Source organism: Phyllobates terribilis, unplaced genomic scaffold (genome assembly GCF_046119375.1).
Source record: "Phyllobates terribilis strain yellow unplaced genomic scaffold, ASM4611937v1 Scaffold_2__4_contigs__length_985480577, whole genome shotgun sequence".
NCBI lineage: Eukaryota > Metazoa > Chordata > Amphibia > Anura > Dendrobatidae > Phyllobates > Phyllobates terribilis.
Window position 1 is genome coordinate 515631250 of NW_027362762.1, and position 26478 is coordinate 515657727.

General features: G+C 42.3%; 1 protein-coding gene and 1 long non-coding RNA gene across 2 annotated transcripts in view; one reads left to right on the forward strand and one right to left on the reverse strand.

Annotated features, from left to right (window-relative positions):
- Nucleotides 1–26478, reverse strand: part of COL8A2 (collagen type VIII alpha 2 chain) — a 253022-nt gene that overhangs the window by 177271 nt on the left and 49273 nt on the right. The window contains exon 2 of the mRNA XM_073665931.1: nucleotides 8589–8644. The gene's annotated coding sequence lies outside the window, so the exon portion shown is untranslated. The remainder of the gene's footprint in view (nucleotides 1–8588; nucleotides 8645–26478) is intronic.
- LOC141218725 (uncharacterized) overlaps nucleotides 1–26478 on the forward strand; it is a 60048-nt gene that overhangs the window by 15681 nt on the left and 17889 nt on the right. The gene's annotated exons all lie outside the window — the stretch shown is intronic.

Sequence of the window (26478 nt, forward strand, 5' to 3'; positions counted from 1 at the left end):
GTCGACTGTTCCTTTACAAAGGGAAGTTGTGCCGCAGAATGGTTAACTCCCGGACGCATGAATTACTCTGGCAAGTAGTGGTGCCACGAAGGGACGCAGCCATGGTGATGGAGGCATACCACGACGGAGCTGGGCACTTCGGGTGGAAGAAGCTGGAGTTCCTGCTGCGCGAGCGGTTCCACTGGGTAGGCATGAGGGGAACCATTGAGAAGTGGTGCAGAGACTGTGGCCCGTGCAACCTGAGAAGGAAGGACCGTGCCAGCCAGAAGACTCCCCTGCAGTCCATCGTCACCCGGCAACCGTTGGAACTGGTAGCCTTGGATCATGTAAAACTGACCCCAAGCAGAAGTGGCTACGTCTACGCGTTAACCATCGTGGATCATTACTCCCGGTTTCTGGTTGTCGTCCCCGTCAAGGACTTAACGGCTCAAACAGCAGCTAGAGCCTTCCAGCAGCACTTTTGCCGTCCACACGGGTACCCGGACCAAGTGCTGACGGACCAGGGACCTGCCTTTGAAGCGGAGGTCTTCCAGGAATTCTGCAATCTGTATGGCTGCCGGAAGATAAGGACGACACCCTACCATCCGCAAACTAATGGACTTTGTGAGAAAATGAACCAGGTGGTAATGGATCTTCTAAAAACGTTGCCCCTGGAAGAACGCAGTCTGTGGCCTGAGAAGTTGCCCGATCTGGTGGACCTATACAACCACATCCCGGTAGGTTCCACCAACTGTACCCCGGCTTACCTAATGAGGGCAAGACCTGGTAAGTTACCTGTTGACCTGGAAATGGGAGTCCTGACACCCGAGGACACTTCACCAGAAACAGACTGGGACACAGAGAGGCAGCAGCAGTACCGGAGAGTACAGGAGAGCGTGGAGCGAAGTCTCTGTCAGGCTAGGGAAAGACAAGAGAAAACTTACAACCAGTATGCTCCCGCTGTTCCCCTGGTACCCGGAGAGCAGGTCTTGAAGAGGAAGAGACGGCTCCACAAGTTGCATGACCAGTGGGAGAAGGACCCGTACACCGTACTGCCCTCAAGCCACGAGAACCCGAAGGTTTGTACCATCAGTAAAGACGGAGGGGAAACCACCGCCATTGTATCCCGGGACCACCTGAAGAAGTGTCCCGAACAACTGAGGAACCCTGAAGAGGAACAAGAAGACCATCGACCCGTAGTGGAAAGGGAAGATATGGTTAGTACTGTGCTCGGGGACTTCCCTCGGTCTTGGACTCAAGTCAATGGTGCAGTTGTGGTACCCGTACTCACCTTCCTCCAACCAGCATCCCAAGCACCTACGGAGCAACAGGTAGAGCTGGAAGAACAGCCGGTCCAGGAGGCAGAAGACTCCACACAAGCAGAACAGGAGGATCAACCCTCTGCTTATAGTGAGCCTGCCGTACCCCTAGTGAGACAAAGAGCCGGTAGACAGCTGCCCAGTTTACCCTTGACAGCTCCTACACCCTGTAGTTCAGGGCCAGACAGTCAGCTCCGTAGGTCCACTAGGGCCACTAGAGGCCAGTTACCCGCACGCTGGAGGATTTGAAGTGTATAAATTGTTTTATTTATGTTTATCTGTGTATTGTTGCTTGTGTATAATTTTGTGTTTCCAGTTATTTTTAGGAATCCTTGGTGGATTTACCGGGAATCCTTGTACATAGTTGGAGCGTAACCCAGGATGGACTAGAGACTGTTAAGGACTCGGGGTAGGACAGACCCCTACCTGGTTACGTCTCCCTGTTTTGGTGAAATGGACACCTTGCTTTCTTCAAAGACTGCACCCGGTTACGGACATGCCGTGACCACCTTTATGTGTTTCTTATTGTATTGTTATTGTTATATCTTGTTATGTTTTTCTAAAATATGTTTAGTCCCGGAGTACTAAATTTCACTAGGGGGGAATGTGACACCCCAGGGGTCTGGTTGCCACAGTGATAGAGATATTATGTCTGAGAGCAGGTGGGAGGTCCTTTGGTCAGGGATCCTGTGCATGCCACACCTCCTGCCCAGTCTTGGGAGGGGAAGAACTTCCCCTATATAAACCCGGGGCTGAAGCAGGGTTAGTAGTCAAGGAGAGTAGAGACAAGAAACAGTCACAGGAAGAAACAGCAGAAGCTCAGTGGGAGCAATACTACTACAAGTCAGGGGCTGGCAGCTGCAGAGCTCGCCCTGACTGAGAAGCTTTCTTACCGGACCCGGCGTCCGAGGCTGTGGGGACTAACTCTTACCCAGCAGCAGAAGCCGACCGGCAGGGGATTTCAGGTCCTCAGGCCCAGAAACCCGAAGGCACGGTCACACGCGTGGGACCAGCACCGCCATCGTGGAGCGGAAGCCATTAGAAGGCCCCGAGTCACCGGCCATACGGGTGAGCACCACACGGTACACTCAGGGACGTGGGCTACTTATATCCGCTTCTAGCAAGGTAGCCAGAAGAGTGCAGTCAGTTTGGGAGGCCTACAACTCCGCCTGGCCAGGGGAGATCCCATCTGCTCAAGGACTGACCAGGCCCCGTTCACTAGCAAGTACTCCGGGAGGGTCTATCGTTGTTACCAGTAAAGACCCTGAATTACACCGCACCGTCTCTGAGTGGTTCCTGCTACCCCCATCATCCATCTGCTGCCCTGAGGCCATACCCCTCCCGTTGGGGGTTATACCATCTACGCTGCACCATCCATCCACCGGCCTCAGCGGACTGTCCTGCAGCGGCAGCTCCATAGCTGCATTCAACGGGTGGCGTAGTCGTCCTACATCTACCGCTGTTACATCGCCGCTCAGTTTGACTCCCTGGGCACGGACCGGGTCACCGCCACGAGACTACAACCCTCAAGAGATCCGGCTCCGGGTAAGCTCCCGTGTGCGCAACGCAGCGCGACACAGGCCCAGGGGCGCGTCACAAGTATGCAAACTTGTGGCCATGTGACAACCCCTTGAACAGGCAAGTGGAGTTGAAAAGTTTATCATGCACACTGTTAGAATTCGAAAAGCCGCAGCGCATGCCAAAATCTTCCCTGGGTTGGACAACCAGTTTAATATTGCTGGGGAGATGCTTAAATATACTTCACTTTTATTTCTATTAGTTGGTCATTGTTAGGACTCAACCCCATCACCTAGCACATGGGAGGCAGGAATACCAACAGTGAGCCATAGGCCTTGATTTTGTTTTGGGGGATTTTTTTGCCTAAAACCTCAGTATTCTTCTTCTTTTTCTTCACAAGAGTTATATGCATTTCTCTCAATAATGTGAATGTGCTAAACATTTTACACAAAAGGGGATATTTATCAAGCTAAGTGCCTCCTAAACTCTTTTCTTGCCTTGTCAAATAAAGTGGCTTGTCATTGCTGAAAAGAGGCATTACATATTGGAAAGAGGTTGCAGCCTAACAAGCAACACTGTGTGTCAAAACATTCAGCAACATTTTGGTGCAAATTTCTGGATTTCTGGAACCACTATGATAAATCTGATGCGTTTCAAGACTGTCTACTCTAAGTTTGCACCATCTATTAATTGTCTTATGTTGTATTAGACATTTTGCCAAAACTTTGGTGCATCATTTGCCATGTGGTGTCATGTGTTAGGCCACAACTCCTTTTTTTGTGAAGGTACCCCCCTTTTCAGCAAAGGCAGGCCTCCTTGTCAGACAAGATACTGGAAGTTTCTAAAACACAAAATAAATTAGAAAGTATTGATAAATATTCCCTAGTGCCATTATTTGCCAGAGGCCGGGGTCACACAAGCGCTGATTTTCACATGCGATAGAATCGGATCGAAAGTGTAAATAAGACACTCGGCACAAACTTTGATCAGAGTTTGAGCCGAGTGTCAGTATACTGTGATCTTCTTCATTGTCTGTGTCCGCATAAATCGGACTGCACTTGGATGTCATCTGAGTGCATTCAAATGTTTTACTTTCACAAATAGACTTTTATGGGTGAGTCTGATCCGATTAACGCAGATTTGCACCGCCCCATAGTATAACACTGGGCCGAGTTAAAACATCAGATAGCACTCGGGCATGTTATACGCTCATGTTGTGGCGCCCCTGAGGGTTCGACCGCCACAGGGATGCTGCACTTCTCTAATGGAGTGTAGTGTTCCTCCTCTGAGGTAAGGCCAGTGTGATGGTTGTGACCTAACCTCTTGCATCCAACACCACACTTCTCCACCAGAGGGAGCTAGTATGCACTAGGTGCTGCTCCCCTGGTTACAGGGAGACTGGGGAACATAAAGTGGTAGGAACCAGTTAGCGGGTGTGGGTGGAGAACTTACAAGTTAGTTGCACTTTAGAATTCATATTTAATAGAAAGCCATCTTGGTCCTTGGTTCTTCTGGTCCTTTGTCTAGCCCTTGCTAGTCTTTTGGCAGTCTGTCTGTCATGTGGTCCTTCTGCTAATTCTCCCTAGTTAATTAGTTGGTCGTACTGTGCGGTCAAAATACTGTGTGTAATGTGACCTCCCTCCGGGAGCGCAGATTCTGTGTGGGCCTGCGCCGGTAAGGGACACAGCCCTCGTACCCTGGCCTTGGGACGAGAGGTAGGTTGCAGACAAGGAATGTCTCAACCCGGCCAAGGACCAGGATCAAGAAGGCCCCGGGAGCTTTAGAGTGTGGCTCCCCAGCAAATGTGTCCCGGGGAGGATGCAGACGGAGCGGAGTACGCCACCTGTCCTCGCCTACCTGATCTATTCAGAGGGATTCCGGCTGCAAGAGGGGTACCGGCCCCCGACACCCGACCTTGCATTCTATGTCCTGGATGGGAAAGCCCGGTTAGGCCCTGAGGATCCCGCCGGGCATCGGATGGAGAGGAATTGCCACCCGTGCCTTAGTCCTGAGAGGAGCTCAGAGGGAGACCCGGCCTATCTACACACGCACAGACGGGAAAGGGTGAAGTCTGTAGTGCAGGAACACTCTGGTGTAGGGTCGCTACCGAACACTGGACTTCCTCGGAGGTAGTCGGACCCCCGTCCCTGGTGGCAGCAGGACTCCGTGGGGAGCAGGGAGTCGCCTTCCCGCTGACATCTCTAAGTGAGTAAAGCCTTGGAAGTTCACCCCTATGGCCTCCGGACTGTTCATTACGCGCCATACCATGCGACGCGGTGCCCGTACTCCCCGCACTGCTACCCCCTCTCTTTCCTGTTTGCCTGCCCTGAGGCCTTGCTCCGCCTGTGGGGAGCAGTGAGAACTTTAGCCGCCATGACACCGGGCCTCAGTGGACTGTAGCGGCGCTGGTGACCCTTCACCAGGCACCACAGGCGGCGTAGTCGTTAAAATAAGCCACTCAACCCGGACAAGCCCACACCATCTCTTTCTAATGTGACGGCCCTGAGCACGGGTCAGGCCCGGGCCACGGCTGCATCCCATCTCTCCATCACAGGGCCCGACACCGAGTCCCCCAACACCCAGGGTAAAACACGGGCTTCTCTGAGTAGAGGCGTCACAATGTGAGCAAGCTCAAAGGGGGCAAAAGAACATGGTAATATAAGGGAGACCTGTCTGACTGTTAGAAAGATTAGCAGTAGTCCTCCTTTACCCATAAGCATTTCAGGGATTGTTGTGAATCGCCCTCCACAGACACTATCTGCTAATTATGGTAACTATCTGCACAGTTAACAAAAGTTTTATACATTATGGTACTTCATCCAATAAAATAAAATGTATTCACATAGAAAACATGTTGTCAATCAGACTCAACTTATAGCACTCTTACATTTATCCATGATAAAGTTCTGATGATGAAATGTATTTGTGAGTTCTGATATTCGATTTTATGTTCTTGTTCCTTACATTGAATCTAATACAATATAAGGTCTCCTTTTCGAGGCTTGACTATAGAGAGTGTTAAGGGACAAAATGCGTCGAGGCCTATGCAAACAACAGTCCTCATTCACTGTGGCCCAACTTGGTTAAATGCAACAGGTTAGAGGTGTAAAATTATTAGATAAATAAAAATGAGAGTTAACACCACACAATATTTTCATTAGGGCCCCACCACATCTCCATACATATGCTATAATTACTGAACTCTTTACTGTCAGTGATTTTCTGAATAGTTCTCAACTCCGGTATCCATGGTAATCTCACCCGCACTTTGTCACATGTCCTTAATTCTATCCTCCTTACAGTCTATCCTTATGATCACATGCAGTGTAATAATAGGATAATAGCTGCATAAAAACCCTCTGAACTCTTGTATTCTACAAGTGTCCTCAAGAATAGGTTTTTACTGAAGAAAAACCCAACAAAACTTGCATCTATACACTTGTTGGTACTTTCATATATAAACAATCAGTGAAAAAATTGCCACCCTTTTTCATACCCATTTTGTAGCAGTATAAATAGCAGCTCTCTAATACAGTTTTTGCTACTGGCATTGCAAATGGTATATTACCTGGCAAGACGGCAGGTAAATACATCAAGGACTCAATTCAAGACCACGGCAGACACACAACCTTCATGTCCTGCTGTTGACATATCCTGGTTTGCTGTTCTCACAGTTTTGTGCCTCATGGACTCAAGGAAGTCTGATTAACTAACATATTCCACAGCGCTTTACAATTCAGACAATTTACAGACATTATCATCTCTGTCCCCATTGGGGCTCACAATCTACATTCCCTATCAGTATGTCTTTGGAATGTGGGAGGAAACCGGAGATCCAGGAGGAAACCCACGCAAACACGGGGAGAACATACAAAGTCCTTGCAGAGGTTGTCCTTGGTGGGATTATTATTATTATTATCTCAAGAAGCCAATATATGTATTATGGCTCCACATCACACGAATACCAGGCGCAGTACAGTAATATGTGAATACTCTATATTACATAGTTAATATGGTTGAAAAAACGATGTCTATCAAGATCAACCAATGGCTAGGAAAAGCCAAAAGGTAAGGGGCACCTGTACAGTCATGGCTAATAGTTTTGAGACTGACGCAAATTTAGGTTCTCTTTAAGTTCCCTAGTTGAAACATTCCAGCATCCCTGATATAATTCTTTCTCCCATGACAGATGTCCTTCCACTTAGCTGTAAGTTTTCTGCAGAATTCAGATTGTGCTACAATGACACTCAGTCCAGTGATCAAAGAGTCCAAATTCTTCCTTGCACCAAGACTTAAGCCATGCATTTAACTTGTTAAGATCCCACCTCTCCTGACTTGAGAATGGCACAGGCCGTATTCTAGAGAAAACCAAAAGCGATGAACTGAAATATAAGTTGGTGTTCATGCATCATGTAGGCGCATGTTCACACTGGCCAATAAACAGACAAAACCTAAGATAGAAACAAAATGAACAGATACCCTGGAGTAAATAAATAAATAGCAATAGTGCATGAAAACAAGAGAATACTACCTTGGAGGCTCTTCCCTTTAGCTTGCAGCCTAATTGTTTAAAATTATTCTTAATCATTCTCAAGCAACCACATATTGTGTCATAGGTACCTTCAGCACGTGGACCACGGTAGCTGGATCTTCTCCAGCACCATGCCATTTTCATTTGGTTTCTTTTGTTTTGTTTTTTCTGTCGAACCCCAATTCAAAAGCAATGTCTGATTGTCATAAGTTCATATCCGTAAATTTAAATTGAAAGTTACTTTTGTCGGTTTCAAGTTATTTCAGTGACCATTGTGGTTTTTTCTTAGTTTAACAAAAGGATAACAACAATTTTGTCCATGTATGTATATGAGCTTCCAGGTGGGCAATAAACTCACATCTGCTACAGTGGTATTGACCCAGGAACTCCTGCTGCAGTAGTGCATATTTGTCAGTAAGCCAGACTATATCAGATATTTATAAGTAAATGGGATGGGCAACCCTAAATACGTATGTATTAATGGCAGAACAGTGGCTCAGTTTTAAGTGTTGTTGCTTTGCAATTGTGAGGTCTTGGGTTCAAGTCCCACGAAGGACAACATCTGCATTGATTTTTTAGGTTCTCCCCATGTTTAAGTAGGTTTCCTACCATGCTCTAAAGATCGGAAATTTCATTTGTGACACCCAATTGGGAAAGTGATGATGATGATGTCTGTAAAGCACTGTGAGTTATGCACTATGCGCTATTTAAGTGAATAAATACATTTTCTGCCCAGCGCCTGGTTAAGAGGGGTTATATTTCCAGGCAGATTTCCTTTCCAAGGAGCAAAATCGGGAAAGCAAGTACAGCTGCTCTCCATGGTGCCATTTGAGTTAACAATGTCTCCTGCCACCGATTTAGGCTAGGGCTACAAAGCAATGTGTTATACGACAGCAATTCTTAGTAAAATCGCACTACAAAAAGAACTGTGCGATTTACTGTCACCCGACTATTTTAGAGATCTGATTTTGCTGTAAATAAAACCGCCAAGTTGCAGATGAGCCACACGTCACATGTGACTTACATTGAAGTCTACGGCAAGTATACTGAATGCGACGTGCGTACAACGGCAGAAAACCCAATAGGTTTGACCTACTTTGCCTTTTTTAAATGCGTTCAGTTTTGGTTTACTACTTAGTAAGATTAAGTATTATAGTAATGGATCAAAAAGCTATAGTGTAGACACAGAGGAATAGTATGTCATCAACTTTTATTTACTGAACTACAGTATTTAGCCTTACCTGGTCTTGTCACAGTGTATTCAACAGCACTTGCTCTGGCCAAATTGCAAATAGATCTGTAATTTAGAAAAAATAATTCAGAAAATGTTTGTTTTTGCAGTTTAGTATTGTTTTTACATTGAACTTTACATAGGTTTCGCAGACCAATCATAGTAAAATAGCTGTAGTACAAAACTTATGTTACATAATATACACCACTTTAATTAATTCTACCAATAACCTAATAATATAATGTGTAATAATAATAATATGTGCAAACATGACTCACTTTCACTCACTACCATAGATGTACATATCATAGGTAATAATGGTCAAATAAGATAAATTATGTGTTCTCAACCAAAGTAAATGAAATTAAAGAAGCTCCGACACTACACCGTATGTATACTCACCTACCGCCATCTTCTCCAGTGTCCAGGGCCGTTCTGCTCCTCTTCTGAGTGACGTCACCGCTCTTTAGACCCTCCAGGTCACACTATGCTCTACGCGTGAGCCCGAAGTCTTTTACAATGTAAGTCTATAGAGCCTCGCTCTGATGCTCCATAGGCTTACAGTGTAAAAGCCACTTCCGGAGGGTCTGAAGAGCGGTCACATCACTCAGAAGAGGAGCAGAACAGCGCTGGACACCGAAGAAGACAGTTTTAGCTGAGTATATTAACACTCTGAAACTGCAGTACATACAAGTATACACAGTTGAAAGGGGAAAAAAGATCATGGGAGGGATTCTTTAATGCTGAAATCTGAAACATCAGCTATTTATCCAAATTCAGTATAAAATCAGGGTGGTCCTAATGGTGGTAAAACCACAGTTCTTAATTTAAGCCATTACCCACAAATTGTTGCCAAGTAATATTTCCTTTTTTTCTTCCTTTCCAAAGTTTTTTTTATTAATAGTTGAATGAAGCTTTTATATTCACATATTTTTCCTAAATCAATGACCTGCAATAATATCTTAAATTAATATATTTTCCCTCTTCATTTCAGTTCTGGTAAATGTTAATAGGTGCTACTTTTCTATGTTAATAATTATAATAATAACAAGATTGCTATACTATTTAGACTTTTTTCCAAATTATCTTAATATAAAGTAAACTTTCCAATACACATTAGATGGTTCGACTGATTGTCTGGCCGGCAGCTATCTTACCCGACTGTTCCAAAAACATGAGCGCTCGCTCTGCCAAGTGCTCCTAAATTTTCTATGATAGAGCCACTGGCAGACATCTCTGGCAGCAGCTTATATAAAAAAAACAAAAGGGTCAGCAGTCCGAAATCAGACATGCCAGATCGGTATCTCTTCTGACATCATCTGTCCGGGGAGAGCCATTAGTATTTCACATTTGCCTTAAAGTTTCTGAAAAAAATCCTAAAAAAATCTTTTAGCAGTGCATGTCAGCCAAAGATGCCTCCCTTCCACACATGTACTTCCTATATTGCCTGCTACATATGTGCCACTTCCAGTGCATGAAATAGGTGATTTCTTTAGTGTTTGCCACAGATGCCACCATAAATACCCTTCATAGATTGGGTCCCTAATAGCACTAGCTACCTCAGATATCTACACTAGGATATCTGGACTTCCTGAAATTCTCATGGTCTAAAAATATGAAGCGCTATGCTTTTGCCATTCAGCATTTTCTAAATCAGTCAATCTTTAATGGATTAAAAAATATATATATCATACCAGGGGACTTGGGCCGTGAAAATTTTAGAAATTGGATCCTTTACTGCCAGCATTGGTACACTTATAGAGTCTGTTATTACCATTTATTGTAATTTGAACAATACCTATATTGTCGACATCATATTCCAAAAAATAATATACCTGTATGTTTCACATTAGTAAAGTAAATGGAAATCATAAATAAAACTACAGTAAATCCATATGCAGTAATGCTACTTTTTGTTAATAGTTCTTGGGAATGACCTCAAAGACAAAGCACAAAAACACGGAAATGCGTTCAAAGTCCCTGATGTGTCCGGTTCAGACCACAATACACAGTTATGCAGGGCTGGAAAATTCTGGAATTTCAATCAGTATGTAAAAAGGAAAAAAATCTAGGTCTTTGCCTCTCACCCCCTCCTCGGCTCGTGGAAAGACGCTTCAGTTGCCAAAGCCTTTACCGTGTTCTTCTGAAACTTGACTTTTTTTTTTTAAGGAAAAAACTCTTTCTCTTCCAGAGCCCACGGATTGAGGAGAGGACCGTTTTTCTTATCAATAGCATAGTCTTAAGAAATAGTCCCAGTTATGAAATGTCTTTGTAACTTATTTATTTGGAAATGTACAAAGAAAAATATGTAGGCATAAAAATCCTTGTCTTTCCTTGCATCCTTAAGAATCAACAATATTTAATAGCCATGCATTTTCAGAAATAAAACAAATGCATGTAGTAATATATTTCAGATGGTTTACTTCCGTATTTGTCCATTTGTTGAATGTGAAAAGAAAAAATAATCCTTAATCCACTTTACTAGTTTATTGAAGCAGTATAGTGTTGTTTTCTTGCTTTACACAGACTGTCTATGCCTTCCTTATACCCTACATTTTCAACCTGTGGTTTTTGTACCTGAAGAAGCATAAACCATGCCTCTATAGGTTACTTGTACTGTCCTCATAATTATTTTTATAAGACTGCACTTGTTTCACTCCGGGTCCCATCTAACTGCAGCAAGTGATAGATTAATGGCATGGAGCTTCTCACACTTGAGAGTCTCATACTGAGGCAAGGATCACATGAGCGTAGATTCTCTCATGTCAAAGAAATGGATTATGTTAATGACACTCCGATCAAACTCTGATCAGAGTGTTAGCTTAGTGTGATCCAATTCTCTCAGATGAGTGTCACGCCAGGTGTGGGAAAGACTTAGTGCAACACAGAGGGAAGAGGGAAAGAGAGCCCAGACACTAGGGAAAGGGGGAAATGGAGACCTCCTAGACTGGTCTAGTGTCACCTTGTCTCAACTACTGTCCCTATATTGCCTCTTCAGCAATCGCCACACGCGTGCCTCGCCCTGTCTTTCCCTGGCTTATGGCTAAGGTTAGGGATGGGAGGAGATGAGCACTAGTCGATCTCCACTAAACTCTATAAACAACAAGGATACACAAACAGGGGGAGAATGCTTAGCTTTAAATGACTCCAGACAAATGCGAACTCGGCCTCAACCTCCAGAGAGGACGAAGTACTGCTCTTGCTAAGCCTTCACAAGTAGAAATAAATATAGCTGGCACCTCCCTTTCAGACACACCAGGTATATATACAACCAGGCCACTGAGCTAATTACCAGAGGGAGGTAGTTGCTAGGTCCTAGAGACAGCCTTTCATCTAAGAAGATGTCTTTAATGCCAGACGTAGAGATCTCCTGTGACCAACTGCAGGGTGACTGTCTGTCACCTCTGATACACCCGTGATAATGAGAGAGTCTTAGCACAGGTGAGGAGAAGATGAAGAATATTTCTCCATCTTCTCCATTCTGTGAGTCCGCTGAAGTCGGACTGCACTTGGATGTCATCCGAGTGCATTCCAAAGTTTTCTACGCACCCATAGACTCGAATGGGTGAGTAACATCCAATCTGCGCTGAAAATTTTTTCTCATGGTTTAGCAGCAATTTTATCAGACTTAAAATATAACTTTTACTAAGTTCATTAAAAAGTGACAAACATGGTATAATAAACACACACAAAAAACATGGTATAATAAACACATACAAAAAACACATATACTGTAGTACAAAAAGCTCTTATCCCTGTACAGGAGAGGTGACAACAGTGGTTATCTAGTTTCAGGGCAAAAATCTATCAGTCTTTCAAATTACCCCACAAAGCCATCATAATGCTCATGCTCATGATCGATATAAGAAAAAAAGTGCTAATTAGCGCTGCCCTATGAAATAGCATTGGTCCATGTGCTATCTGATAAAACATTGGTCCAAATGCTTTCCGATAAAACACTGGATAGCATTTGTCTGATGTATACGCTCTTGTGAGCGAGCCCTGACTCACACTTCAGAGTCTATTGTACGCTGTGTAATAGAGCCTCAGCCTTTCTATCCTGCTTCTTACTTGTGAAAGGTTTCTCCCTGTCAGCTTTTATAATCAATAAGTAATTTAACACTGCAACTCTTAGGCTACACTGGAGATTTTGCACACAGCACACACAAATAGCATTGACAACCATTGTGAGTCGAGGGACTTTTATAACTTTGTAGCTAATCATTGTACGAACACACATATTATATCACTGCATTTATGCAAAAAGCTCACACTCCTAAAATGGTGCAAACTTTGTACAAAAATATCCAATGTACATAAAATCATTCGGGGGAGACTGAAGTATATTTGCCAAAAATTTTGTAAGTTTTTAAAAAGTCAGTTAAAACATATGGAAAGCCCAAACCCCATACACAATGGTGAGCATTATAAAAAAAAAACACAAGGTGGCCCATATGAAACATGCCTTAAATATGGGGCAAATTTAAAGAAAAATTTGTTTGGTGATAGTGTCATCATCTTGTAGCTAATAGACTCCTGGAGTGTCTACACAGGGGAGCATGTGCTAGACTGGTGGTCAGATTGGAGATCATGACAGAGCTGCAAGTAATCAAAGGGAGAAAATGCACGGATGCAACTAACAGGGGGTGAAATGAAAGACACTATTAGAATAGTTCTAGTGCATTAGTCTTATATCTGTACTTTAAGGTCTGGGAAGCATATTTCAACTGCTTTGGTACTGCTCATAAATTCCATTACACATTGAAAATCAGTAGTAGTCAAAGGTCATAGACATCACAAATGTGATTTTTTTCAAGTGTATATGAAATAGTGTGGAAAGAGAAGAAACAACCTACTGAAAAACTTATGGTGCTTATGGTGCTCATTTGTGTTATATTGCTGCACTACTGAGATGACTGCAGACTTCTGAATCATGACAGCGTGTGGTGTGATTGCTGGCAGGATTCTCTGGTATTGTCGATGAGAGCGGGCGGTCATGTGACTACAAGTATGCAATTTGCATACTTGCGGTCACGTGCCTACTAGATGTGCTCTTCCTCTTTCAATAGAAGAAAACATATTCACACAAGATATATAGCCAAGAAGGTAGTCACAAAAAATATTTTTATTAGTTATGTAAAAAAAAAATCACATAAAAAAAAAATAAAAACAAAGTCAGTAAATAGAGAGAAGCGGCAGAACACAGCAGGAGGAGATTGGATAAGTATTAACATACTTTAACATTAGTTTGTAAAATACATGATAAGTTAAGCTTAGAAAAGTAAATGTGCAATTGACAGTATTGAAAAAGCATATATAACAAAGTAAAAAGTACAGATTACCTACAGTATATTCATATCATCCTGCTGAAATGGTGCCATGCTACGACACACATTTTGGCGCTAGCCTTCATCAGGGGTTTAAAGTTAAGAGTAGCAGTAACTCTGGGTGGGACCCTCAGAGCGAGGGGCCCAGGGTGACCGCCCACTCTGACCCCCCATCCAGGTAGCTACACAACTGAAAAGAGTCACTTGTGGAAGCTTCAGAGGCTTCAAGAGACTTCTCCAACTCTGGCAAGGGCAACAATAGAGTGGACATCTACAGGAGAAAAAAGTTGCCAAATGGCTACAACTTTGCAGGGATTTAACTGCCATTGAGTTCTTTGCTTAGTCCATGCTGAAGGCTGACATTAGGCCCAAGGAAGCTGAGAATAGGCTATGATTTTAGTTATTTTACTATTTTTGGTTTGCCCATTGAGCCCCTATGTTTTGCAAGAAGGGCACTTGAGTAATTGAAGGGTCCTAAATCTTCAACTATGGACCGAGCTGCATCCACCAAGGACTGTATTCCTTACTTTGTTGAAAGAACTGACTGAGTTCTTTTACTCTGTCATAAGAAGGACTGTGCTCTTTGCTCCCTTTCTAATGGACTGTGTTCTTTTTCCCCTTTGTTCAAAGGACCATGCCATGGACTATGTCCTATCACTATCCACAGGGTACTCTGCCTGTTATAGAAAGGGTGGTGAACTCTTACATGTTGAAAAAACAGACTGTGTCCCATGCAAGGACTGTGACTTGCTGTAATGAGACTGTCACTATCCTACTAGACTTGTCTACAAAGAACTACAATGTATTGCACAGTTGCATTGCTGTTTTTGTGTTCTAGCTCCAGTTTCTGAGGATGACAACAGTTAAAGAGGAGATGTGTGAGAGTATGGAAAGAGAAACACCTTTCTGAAAACCTTATACTGCTGATATATGTTATATTGTGGCATTTTCCATATGTTCATCAAGAGAATGCCAAGAGTCATCAAAGCAAAAGGTGGCTACTTTGAAGAACCAAGAATATAAGACATATTTTCAGTAGTTTCACACTTTTTTGTTAAGTATATAATTCCACATGTGTCAATTCATAGTTTTGATGCCTTCAGTGTGAATGTACAATTTTCATAGTCATAAAAATACAGAAAAATCTTTAAATGAGAAGGTGTGTCCAAACTTTTGGTCTGTACTGTACTTGACTCCTATATCTCTGCATTACTATGCAAATTTGCTATTCAGGTATCTGTGGAGATGACTGGCTAACAACTTTTTAAGAGCAGTAATGATGGCCTTTAGTTGTTTGCCAATTTTGGAAAGCAGAAAGTCACAGTAAGAAAACAATAATGAGAAGTCAAAGATTTAATGGGACTTAAAGGGAACCTGTCACTTCAGAAAATGCAATTTATTTGCAGATATATGGTTAATATGCAGGTAAATAGCATTACAATGCTGCCTTGCTGCCCTACTGAAAGTGTAGCTACTGGAGAAAATGTATTTATTTCCTCCCAGGAGTTGCCGGCTTTCAGTCATAGGGGCATACATGGAGTGACTGAAAGCACTCCCCAGCACTTTAACATCTTCCTGACAGTGCTGTGAGTGGCCATTTCGTGCATGCCCCTATGACTGAAATCCATCAGTTCCTAGTAGGAAATAAGTTTATTTACTCCCAGTAGCCTATCTTTCGGTATGGCAGCAAAGCAGAATTGTAACGTTATTTACCTGCAGATGACCCAGTAGACAGTGTTTTCAGAAGTGACAGGTTCCCTTTCAATCTAGAAGGGAAAAGATAAGAATAAACTTCATTTTACAACCTCAAACATACTGAAACTGTATGTATTGATGTTGCATTTGTATGTGCTCATATTTTCCATCTGAATCTGTATCTTTGAATTATAAAATGAGAGGAGTGTTTCATAATTTGGCAATGTAAGGGGCACATATTTGTGTGCAAGATTTTAAAAAGAATGTGAATATGATACATATAAAAACACAATAAAAACAGGAGGATGCTTAGACATTGTGTATTGTATCTAGTACAAAACTACTGTAACTCCATGGAAACTCTACTGTCAACAGAACTAAACTTCAGCTGCGGCGGACTTTTCTCTTGGCAGGTCGGAGAGCCGCTTAAATACTTGCGGTTTGGGTCACTGACCCATATTCAGTTAGGAGTGATAATTACCAAACATTGCAGTTATTGAATTTAAGACTCAAAAACCATAACTGCTCTCATAATGCTCAGCTGTAAATCCTGTCACTTTTATAGAAAACGATGCTAACGTTGTCAGTTCAGCATAGGTTTCCATAGACAGAGCATGGGCTACTTGTGCCGTGTCTGACACCGACTGCCAGGTAGTAAGAGTTAACAGCAATGCAGTAATGTGTTATTTTTATATTTCTCCTTTTACCCCTTTTCTAGGAACCAAGGAGCCTGTGGTTTGGATAAAATGGAACATTTTAAGCGCATTATGGGGAAATAGTACAAAGGGCTTTTAAAACAATTCAACTGTGTGTTTTTAAGCTCACAAAGGCTTTATGGAGTAAAATGCTGGGAGTCATTTGCAAACGCATTGAAATGCTGATGTATAGAAAAAACTGTATATGACATTTTGGGAGCCCAAATGCTTTCTGTACAGTTGCATTCGTTTAATGCACATTCACATCACACTGGCCAGGGAATATTGGATACATGCTATGAGAAATTCTAAGTCTTGCAAAGCTTTGATAGGTATTGAGGAACAGCTCTCAATCTCAACAAAGTGTTGAAAATCTTCAAAAATCCTTTAGGAAAACTCTGTAAGCAAATTATTATCATTGTTCCAGTATAGAACTAACCACATTAGTATAAAAATGTGTTTCTGTGTTTCCATATGCATTATATTAATCATCTTCGGGATTTATGTGACTATAATATGATATGAATACAGCCCCACAGAATATGTTGGTGTTGTATAAAAAAAATTAATGGTGTCAACATAGTAGAAAATGATTTCTCCTCTAGTTATAAAATGCACAAAGGCAATTGACTATAATATGGAAATGTTTAGATTAAGGAGGTTAGGTTTTGAGGCAGTGAGCATGCACCACTTCCATAGACATGCAAGTGCCCTACTGCTCCATTCACAAAGGGAACTTTGAAACCAGAGTTTTTGTGATTGGTGGAAGTCCCAACGATCAGACCCCCAGTAATCATGCATTCCATTAGTCCTATGAGACCTCAGAATGCTAAACACATCTTTTCAGGGCAATTGGAGCACCCATGATTTCCGGTGAATATATTCGCTGCAAATAAAATATTTGGTAAAAATTTGCCAAATCTGGTGAATTTGAAAAGATTTGATCATCTCTATTTATCACATATCTTGAGGAAAGATGAGAAATGTTATTTATGGGACAGACCTTTAAGACACTTGGCTGCAAAATTCTGTAGCATAGCATAGAAATACTAGTCCAAATAATGCTATATTGTTACCTCGGTATATATTCTCAATGTATGTATCGAATCAGTCGACACAATGTCATTATTCTGAAATAATAGTACTATCTGTTACCCCAAGATTTGTTTACCAATTATGACTTTGGTAGTAGAAGGAGGGCTTGTGTTTGGTGAAGGCCCTTTAGGGAATTTAAAGGGGGGTATACATGGGAAAAAGAAAGGTAGGCTGTTTGATATTGGCTATTATGTGTCCCAACATTGGATAAGATGTTATCCCTACTGATACATTTATAGTTAGTTTAGAGACATACTCATAATCAAGGAGATGAGGGCTAATATCAGGTCAAAACCATACTCCTTCAACCTTCTTGACAATTGAGTAGAAAGTAGAATGTCCTTGATTTGTCTGACGGGTGTGTGGATCAAATCAGTCATTTACATGCATACACACTTTTCTGTATGATTTTTTTAATTATATGTGCATATGGACCTGTAGAAGCACCCAATCCGAATGACTATTGGTTAGTGCCTGCTGTCCATGTCTGTTCAAAGAGGCTTAATAAAACAAGTCATGTGTCACCCCAAAATTCTTTGCAACTTGGTCAAAATAAACTTGTACTTCCAGGAAACTTGGTTAGATTGTTTCCAGCTTACATCATGGTATGGTTTGGAACTAATAAAAGTCTGGAAATCTATTAGTTTAGCTGTTTACAAAGCCTGCTTTATGGTACCATAATGAGTCATATGGAGGCTCATAAGTTCCTTACTTCAATTTAATGATCAGTCTGCACAAGCGAGGGTGATGGGGTGACTTACTTGCTTTTGTTGTTTTTATTTCGAACTATATTATATGCAAAGCCTTTGACACATTCTAATATTATACAAAATTCATGGTTGCATGCATGTTGTAAAATGAACATTTTATGGTGGATCCTCAATGGATTTGACAAAGGTTAATATAACGTAATGATGTGCCTGTTAACTGAAAGAACTTGTAATTTATATTACAAAATGTATATATCACCAGGGCAGTCAAGACTTAATAGGAACAAGTGCCTTGAGGAAGACAATTCAGGGGGTTGCACTGTCTGCTATCCCATGGCCTTCCCTAAGAATCCTCTTGGAATTGTTTCGGGTTTGCTGTAGATTTTTTTGCTATAAATATTTATATGTGGATATTAAAGTGAGTTAAGGTTAGTGGCCACAGTCAGGCTGGATTCCTAGTGTCCACAGTCAGGATGGATGCCTCAGCATCCATGCACCTTAGGGACCATTGTGAAAAAAAGAATAATGCATGGTATACATTTCTTTGAAATGTCCCATTATATATGAAAGCGCAGTGTGCTGTGCTTTCCTGTACAGTAAAACAAACAGTACAGGTGTATATCTACCAGTCAGAGTTCGGAAGAACACAATTTTGGCTTTCGTCTGATGAATGGGAGCCTATGAGAATGTTTCAAGAAAAAATTGGGGGATAAACAAGCGCAGTAGGGCATTATGCAGATGGTGATGCGGTGTGCTCACCTGGTACTGTTATAAGAAAGTACAACACTTTGAGGTGGAAAGATATAAACCCTGCTGCTGCAGATTTGCAGGTTGGAGGGTCCAATGTAGAAGTCAATAGTAAGCGATGCGTGGGTGCTGTGTTGCTGATTTCTATGGAATATGAAATATCCAAAAAGTCCAGGGTATTCTATAATAGTTGCAGTTTTATTTTCATCGTGTTTTGAAGTATCGAAAATGTCATCAGGTGAAAGGTGGTGGTTTCTCCTGAAGAAGACGGAAAACGCAGGCTGGTCAGCACTCCATATGGTTCTTGTGGTGAACGTGGAGGAAATGCAGATCAAACCAAGTGGGATCCCGGCACTCACATGTGAAATAATTAGCCATTTATTGTTGTCTCAACATACAAGTCATCAGACGTTTCAGCCCCTCCTGGGCATTTTTCAATAACATTGAAACGTCTGATAACTTGTATGTTCAGACAACAATAACCAGCTAATTATTTCACATGTGAGTGCTGGGATCCTACTTGGTTTGATCTCCAGAAGAAGAAGCCCAAGCTGCTTGCCTATTGTCCTGTAGCCCATCCCAGCCTTGTGCAGGTCTACAATTTTGTCCCTGGTGTCCTTAGACAGCTCTTTGGTCTTGGCCATGATGGAAAGGTTAACGTGTGATTGATTGAGTGTGTGGACAGGTGTCTTTTATACGGGTAACGAGTTCAAATAGGTGCAATTAATACAGGTAATGAGTGCAGAGTAGGAGGATTTCTTAAAGACAAAGAACAGGTCTGTGAGAGCCAGAATTCTTGCTGGTTGGTAGGTGATCAAATACTTATTTCATGCAATAAAATGCAATTTAATTATGTAAAAATCACATGATGTGATTTTCTGGATTTTTTTTAGATTCTGTCTCTCACAGGTGAAGTGTACCTACGATAAAAATTACAGACCTTTCCATTTTTGGAGGTGGGAAAACTTGCAATGGTCCTACATTCAGATAGTAGAAGAGAATTTAGAATATATTTTTTATATGTTTCTATACTTTTGCAATCATGTGAATCGTGTGCATTATGTGAAAATATCCATCTCTTGGGGACGTGTGATGTTGACTTTTTACTGAGAGGTCCTCTGTATTGTATATTTCTATATGCTGGGGAGTTTATAATGTTAAGCAGCAGGATGTTTACTTTATAATTAGCTTGGCATTTTGTGTCTGGTGATTGAGCTAATATCCTTTTAATCTGCAGCTCTAAGTGTCTTATAATGGCACTGCTGGTTATTATGCGCTTCATATTACCTTGTCTTATTTGTTGCCTAAAAGGCCAATTAAACAGAAAAGATATTAAAAAAGCATTCATTTTTTTCAACATGATGATTTCTATAAACCATCCCTCATAACATATTTGACTTAAACACCTCACTTTTTGATCAATATTTCTGGAAACACCAACTTACTGTCTAAGGGGAATGGTTGAGTAATCAGAACTGATTATATAAATAAATACACTGCTCAAAAAAATAAAGGGAACACTCAAATAACACATCCTAGATCTGAATGAATGAAATATTCTCATTGAATACTTTGTTCTGTACAAAGTTGAATGTGCTGACAACAATATCACACACAAATCATCAATGGAAATCAAATTTATTAACCAATGGAGGCCTAGATTTGTAGTCACCCCCAAAATTAAAGTGGAAAAACACACTACAGGCTGATCAAACTTTGATGTAATGTCCCTAAAACAAGTCAAAATGAGGCTCAGTATTGTGTGTGGCCTCCACATGCCTGTATGACCTCCCTACAATGCCTGGGCTTGCTCCTGATGAGGTTGAGGATGGTCTCCTGTGGGATCTCCTCCCAGACCTGGACTAAAGCATCCGCCAACTCCTGGACAGTCTGTGGTGCAACGTTGGTGGATGGAGCGAGACATGATGTCCCAGATGTGCTCAATCGGATTCAGGTCTGGGGAACGGGCGGGCCACTTCAAAGAAATGCCACCCCATACCATTACTGACCCACTGCCAAACCGGTCAAGCTGAAGGATGTTGCAGGCAGCAGATCGCTCTCCACGGCGTCTCCAGACTCTGTCACGTCTGTCACATGTGCTCAGTGTGAACCTGCTTTCATCTGTGAAGAGCACAGGGCGCCAGTGGCGACTTTGCCAATCCTGGTGTTCTGTGGCAAATGCCAAGCGTCCTGCACGGTGTTGGGCTGTGAGCACAACCCCAATCTGTGGACGTCGGGCCCTCATACCACCCTCATGGAGTTGGTTTCTAAGCGTTTGTGCAGACACATGCACATTTGTGGCCTGCTGGACGTCATTTTGCAGGGCTCTGGCAGTGTTCATCTTGTTCCTCCTTGCACAGAGGCGGAGGTAGCGGTCCTGCTGCTGGGTTGTTGCCCTCCTACAGCCCCTTCCACATCTCCTGGTATCTGCTCCATGCTCTGGACACTGTGCTGATAGACACATCTACCCTTCTTGCCACACCTCCCACTGATGTGCCATCCTGGATGAACTGCACTACCTGATCAACTTCTGTGGGTTGTACTGTAGACACCGCCTCATGCTACTGTACCTCTAGGGGTGAGAGCAATGGCAAAATGAAAAAGTGACCAAAACAACAGCCAAAAAGGATGAGAACAGAGAAATGGTCTGTGGTCACCACCTGCAGAACCACTCCTTTATAGGGGGTATCTTGCTAATTGCCTATCATTTCTACCAGTTGTCTGTTCCATTTGCACAACAGCAGGAGAAATTGATTCACAATCAGTGTTGATTCATAACTGGACAGGTAGATTTCACAAAAGTGTTATTGACTTGGAGTTACATTATGTTGTTTTAGTGTTCCCTTTATTTTTTTTAGCAGTGTATATGCTAATGTACCCCTTTCTATATATTATAAGGCTATTAAAAGTCACAAAGAAGTTCTTTTAGCAGATAAAAGCACAAAGCCACAAGTGGCAGAGACTTATGAATGGCGTTTATGAAGTAGATTACACTATTATTATGTAGACACATTAATGTAAAAGCTTCATTGACATGTATTATCTGTTCTTTCTGCTTTACACATTCTGTTCTTTTATATGTAGAGCTGGCAGTAAAAATAACACGGTGATTGGCACGAGTGAAGCCAAGCATTCATCCATTCGATCGTTGGTAGGATCAATCATTCTAGCTTCAGCCAAGTATCTAAGGGGTAACATTTCACCTTGCAGAGAGCGATATGTTAAAGATGTCACGGTGAGGAAATAGGCAAATTGTCTTTTCAGAGAGGAAGGGGACCAGAACTCTATTGCCACCTAGAGGAAGTGTCAATCCTAAAACTCAATAGTGACCTTTTAACGAGTCTTATCACATGACTTAGGATATAAGCCAGAACCAGAAATTCAATCTGCAGACATTGTGTTTTGGGGTACTGTCCCATGTCAGTGCAAAGTGTGAGTTCTGGTTTGGCTGGGTGAGAGGCATCAGACCGGTATCTAAGGAGTAACATTTCTCCTTGCAGAGAGCGACATGTTAAGCATGTCACGGTGAGGAGACTTTTAAAGCTGCAATGCTCCTCTAGGAAATATGCAAATTGTCTCTCCAGAGAGGAAGAGGACCAGAACTCTATTGCCACTTACAGGAAGTAGCAATCCTAAAACTCAATAGTGACCCTTTAACGAGCCTTATCACATGACTTAGGATATAAGCCAGAACCAGAAACTCAATTTGCAGACACGGTTTTTCGGAGTACTGGCCCTCGTCAGTACAAAGTTTGACTTCTGGTTTGGCTGCGTGAGAGGCATCAGACCGTTATCTAAGGGGTAACATTTCTCCTTTTGGAGGGCGACATGTTAAGAATGTCACGGTCAGGAGACTTTTAAAGCCGCAATGCTCCTCTGGGAAATATGCAAATTGTCTCTTCAGAGAGGAAGAGGACCAGAACTCTAGTGCCACCTGCAAGAAGCAGAGTTCTAGTCCTCTTCCTCTCTGAAGAGACAATTTGCTTATTTCCCAGAGGAGCATTGCGGTTTTAAAAGTCTTCTGTCGGAAGCCCTGACAAAATGGGGCTTAGGCGTATCTGCCTATCGGGCCGTTTAATGAAGCAAACTGAGTCACTTTTTGCTTTGTCTGATTTCATTTTCAGCACAAATATGGAGTCTACTCTGTTTTTGTGTCTGCTTGAAAAAGGCGGACACTGACAAAAATGAGGTCAGAAAAAGCAAAAAGTGACTTCACTAAAGTCAATGGCCTGGTCTGCGGATATGCCTAAATCCCGTTTTCAGGGCTTTTGACGGTAGCCCCTTAGCTGTGTGCATGAAGCTGGTATGAGTTTTAATTGTTGTCTATTTCGGATCCATTGCCACTCCATGTGCTGTTGTATAGTGCCCACTTTAAAGTAGTTAAGAGTAGTATATAATGCTCTTCTTTAACATTAGTATAGAGAATTAATTATTCTACTCATACCATTTTTTCCATAGATATAAGGACATCTTATATAATATACTGCACATCTATAGGGTTAACACCACCAGTGAGTAGAAGTCAATCAATTATCGTTATTCCTTTTTTTCCTGCTTGGCTGGACATAAGGCTGGCGTTTTCTGGTTTGAATTAAAAGAAAACAGCAGCAAAATGAGGCTTTATTGTAACTCTGAAAGAACCAGCTGGGAATAGGCCAAAATAAGCAACTGCTTATTGCTATAAAAAAATGAAAGAGAGGAAACACAACACGAAAATGTACAACTTTCTCCTTTCTTCAATAGAAGAAACAACTCAATTCATTTTGTTTCTTCTATAAAAGTGTGGAAATGTCCTAGAAATAAGGTAGGGAAGGACATGTTTTTAAAGTCTTATGTTTTCTATTTAATTGAGATCCGGAATTGGCTGTGTTTTCATTATAAACCTCTTCTGAATCAAATAATAGGCTCATTTTACTTATTTAGTTAGGGGTGGATAAAATGAGTATCCAGCCAAAAACAATGGTGAATGAAGAATATGCGTCATGAAGGTGATACTGTAACTATACATGTAGTGCATATTCAACAGCTAAACCTTTAAAATATGGGCTGACATTGTCCTGATCCACACAGATTTTTAAAGGGAATTGTCCATCTTAGGGGACAATTTCTTTTAACTTACATGTATGTATTTGGAGCTAAACATAATTTTTGCTATTGGGTTTTCATGAAAAATGTTGCACCGGTTAGAGGCTGTTTTCCTGTATATTCAACTTTGAAGTGGTCTGTACAGGGCCGCCATCAGGGCACTACTGGCATATGGGGCCCATTGAGCAGAGGATTATGTAGGCTCAGCAATTGAACATGTGTCCTCGAAGGCACGTTCAGTTAAAATCTATTGCTGTGCGGAAAGCCGCATGGCAATATTTAAAATCACAGGCCGGCAGCTGATATCAGCGCACACATCGCCAGCGTATGATGTCACTGCCATGCGCCAGGGCATTCACGCCTCAAATGGATAAGGGAGAGGGCGCCGCTGGACCAGGTAAGGTTCTCTGACACTAAGCACTTTAAAGCACTTAGACACTTTTTTTGCTCCATGAATATGGAGAGAGGTCTGGACTTAAAGGGGTTGTCCAGTACTTTTAAAAATATACCAATGTGTTTTAATGATAAATAGAAGCTTCTTTCTAATTACCTCCTGGCGCTGTTTCTGCCTGTGAGCGGCGCTATCGGTGGACGCTCACAGGCAGCACGTGACCCCCGGCTGCAGCCGGCTCTGACATCCGCTGACGTCACGACAAGTCCAGGCTGCAGCCGAGGGTCCCTCTTCCGCTTTCCTCCGGTGGCGGCTGGGTTGTGGGCGGGGTTACCCTGCGCGTCACACCCGGCATCCATCGCGCGCTCTCCCTGTTCCCATTCATTGATAAAGCACGCAGTGGATGCTGGGTGTGACGTGAGGACTAACCTCACCCACAACCCAGCAACCACCGTAGGGACCCCAGCGCTGGAGCACGTGACGTCAGCGGGGGTCACGTGCTTCCTGTGAGTGGCCACTGGTAGCGCCGCTCACAGGCAGAAACAGCACCAGGAGGTAATTAGAAAGAAGCTTCTATTTATCATTAAAACACATTGGCATATTTTTAAAGGTACTGGACAACCCATTTAAGTAGGTTTTTTGTCTGAATTCCCCCCATTACAAGTACACTCCCCTGGTGACATGTCTAGACTGAGAAAAAGAAACGTGTCGGGAGGGATTTTTTATGGAACACAGTATTTGTGGGTCGTACTTTGGTACTGCCCTTGTCAGGGCGGCAGCCACTGCATAGGGCACGACAGGGAGGTTAGGCCTTGGTACCTGCCCCAGATTACCCAGAAAAGTCTGTCCTGCATGGCATCCTTCTATGGACCAAATAAGTGAGATTGACACTTTTTTTGAACTTCTTTATGCATGGTGGCACTTTATGCATTATTTTGTGTCCTACTTATCTGTGGTACCTATTGTGAAGGTGATCTCACTCAATAAGCAGGATTGTCTGCTACATATTGTCGGTATTAAAAGTGTGTATACTTCACAAGTGGTACCTGTATTATCTGTACATTATACGCTATATACAGAGCTCCTGTGTATAATGTCACCGGTGATCACTGCATCACCTGTACACTGACACTATACACTGTATACTATGTACAGAGCTCCTGTGTACAATGGCACATATTAGTGTTAGTATTAGTGGGTAATATTAGTATTGTGGGTTGTTTTTTTTATTAATGATCAATATTATAGTATTCGGTCACTATATGGTGGTAATATGTGATCCGGTCATGGTGTGGTAGTATTTGTCTCTTGTACAGTACAGACCAAAAGTTTGGACACACCTCATTTAAAGATTTTTCTGTGTTTTCATGACTATGAAAATTGTACATTCACACTGAAGGCATCAAAACTATGAATTAACACATGTGGAATTATATACTTAACAAAAAAGTGTGAAACAACTGAAAATATGTCTTATATTCTAGGTTCTTCAAAGTAGCCACCTTTTGCTCTGATGACTGCTTTGCACACTCTTGGCATTCTCTTGATGAGCTTCAAGAGGTAGTCACCGGAAATGGTTTTCACTTCACAGATGTGCCCTGTCAGGTTTAATAAGTGGGATTTCTTGCCTTATAAATGGGGTTGGGACCATCAGTTGTGTTGTGTAGAAGTCTGGTGGAAACACAGCTGATAGTCCTATTGAATAGACTGTTAGAATTTGTATTATGGCAAGAAAAAAGCAGCTAAGTAAAGAAAAATGAGTGGCCATCATTACTTTAAGAAATGAAGGTTAGTCAGTGCGAAAAATTGGGCAAACTTTGAAAGTGTCCCCAAGTGCAGTTGCAAAAACCATCAAGCGCTACAAAGAAACTGGCTCACATGAGGACCACCCCAGGAAAGGAAGATCAAGAGTCACCTCTGCTTCTGAGGATAAGTTTATCCGAGTCACCAGCCCCAGAAATCGCAGGTTAACAGCAGCTCAGATTAGAGACCAGGTCAATGCCACACAGAGTTCTAGCAGCAGACACATCTCTTCAACAACTGCTAAGAGGAGACTTTGTGCAGCAGGCCTTCATGGTAAAATAGCTGCTAGGAAACCACTGCTAAGGACAGGCAACAAGCAGAAGAGACTTGTTTGGGCTAAAGAACACAAGGA